Here is a 2,375-nt window from a genome sequence, read left to right as displayed (position 1 = left end):
AAAAATTATCCTAGGCCCCCTGTGCTGTAAGTATAGTTTTAAAAAAACATTAGATTGTGAATCTAACAATAGAAGCCTATCACCTTCTTATTTACCAAAAAAGTATGCAAGAACTGCTAATTCTATGCTCCCATGTCTAACAACATGGCTTTTTCAAACTTTTAAAGGATGGTAGTTATCCATTGGTCTTAGGAACCAAAAAATTGGTGCAACTCCAAATAAAAGTAATAAATCTTTTTTCTTCCTTCACACTAACTACCCTAATTCTACTAACCACACCAATCATAATAACTAGCCCTAACACCCATAAATCTTCCAATTACCCACTTTATGTAAAAACAGCCATTTCATGTGCCTTCATTACCAGCATAATTCCTACAATAATGTTCATTCACATAGGACAAGAAATAATCATTTCAAACTGACACTGACTAACCATCCAAACCCTTAAACTATCACTCAGCTTCAAAATAGACTACTTCTCAATAATATTTGTCCCAGTAGCACTATTCGTCACATGATCCATTATAGAATTCTCAATATGATACATACACTCAGACCCCAACATCAACCAATTTTTCAAATACTTACTCTTATTTCTTATCACAATACTCATTCTCGTCACTGCAAATAATCTCTTTCAACTATTCATCGGCTGAGAAGGAGTTGGAATTATATCATTTCTACTAATTGGATGATGATATGGACGAGCAGACGCAAACACAGCAGACCTACAAGCAATTCTATACAACCGCATTGGCGACATCGGAATCATCCTAGCAATAGCATGATTCCTAATTAACCTCAACACTTGGGATCTTCAACAAATCTTTATACTAAAACCAGACAACTCAAATCTACCCCTAATAGGCTTAGTACTAGCTGAAACCGGAAAATCCGCACAATTTGGCCTACACCCATGATTACCCTCTGCAATAGAAGGCCCAACACCCGTCTCAGCATTACTCCACTCAAGCACAATAGTAGTAGCGGGCATTTTCTTACTAATCCATTTTTATCCATTAACAGAAAATAACAAGTTCGCCCAACCCATTATACTATGCCTAGGGGCTATTACCACATTATTCACAGCAATATGTGCCCTTACCCAAAACGATATTAAAAAAATCATCGCCTTCTCCACATCCAGCCAACTTGGCCTTATAATAGTGACAATTGGAATCAACCAACCCTACTTAGCATTTCTCCACATCTGCACCCACGCCTTCTTCAAAGCCATATTATTCATATGCTCCGGTTCTATTATTCACAGCCTAAACGACGAACAAGACATTCGAAAAATAGGAGGCCTATTCAAAACAATACCATTTACCACAACAGCCCTCATTATTGGCAGTCTCGCACTAACAGGAATACCTTTCCTCACCGGATTCTACTCCAAAGACCTAATTATTGAATCCGTCAACATGTCGTATACCAACGCCTGAGCCTTCTTAATAACACTAATCGCCACCTCTTTCACAGCCATCTACAGCACCCGCATTATCTTTTTCACACTCCTAGGACAGCCTCGATTCCCAACTCTTATCACCATTAATGAAAACAGCCCATTCCTAATTAACTCAATCAAACGCTTACTAATTGGAAGTCTTTTTGCAGGGTTCATCATTTCTAACAACATTCCCCCAACAACAATCCCCCAAATAACCATACCCCACTATCTAAAAATGACTGCCCTAGCAGTTACAATCCTAGGCTTTATTTTAGCACTAGAAATTAGCAACATAACCCGCTACCTAAAATTTAATCATCCATCAAACATATTCAAATTCTCCAACCTATTAGGATATTACCCCACAATTATACACCGCTTAACCCCCTACATAAATCTAACAATAAGCCAAAAATCAGCATCCTCCCTCCTAGACCTAATCTGACTAGAAACCATCCTGCCAAAAACCATCTCACTAACCCAAATAAAGATGTCTACCACAATCACAAACCAAAAAGGCCTGTTTAAATTATACTTCCTATCTTTTCTAGTTACAATCCTTGTCAGCACAATTTTATTTAATTTCCATGAGTAATCTCTATAATCACTACAACACCAATTAATAAAGATCAACCAGTAACAATAACTAATGAAGTACCATAGCTGTATAAAGCAGCAATCCCCATGGCCTCCTCACTAAAAAACCCAGAATCCCCTGTATCATAAATAACCCAATCCCCCATACCATTAAACTTAAACACAATCTCCACCTCCTTGTCTTTCAACACGTAATAAACTATAAGAAACTCCATTAACAAACCAGTAACAAATGCCCCTAAAACAACCTTATTAGAAACTCAAATCTCAGGATACTGCTCAGTAGCCATAGCCGTCGTATAACCAAAAACTACCATTATACCCC

At 37.6% G+C, this 2,375-nt stretch overlaps 1 pseudogene; it reads left to right on the top strand.

Annotated features, from left to right (window-relative positions):
- Positions 1-224: 224 nt before the first annotated feature.
- On the top strand, positions 225-2,048 carry LOC128045305 (NADH-ubiquinone oxidoreductase chain 5-like; annotated as a pseudogene).
- The last annotated feature ends 327 nt before the right edge of the window (positions 2,049-2,375 follow it).

This window comes from Budorcas taxicolor, chromosome 3 (assembly GCF_023091745.1).
Source record: "Budorcas taxicolor isolate Tak-1 chromosome 3, Takin1.1, whole genome shotgun sequence".
Classification (NCBI taxonomy): Eukaryota; Metazoa; Chordata; class Mammalia; order Artiodactyla; family Bovidae; genus Budorcas; species Budorcas taxicolor.
This window is presented reverse-complemented; position numbering and strand designations above follow the sequence as displayed.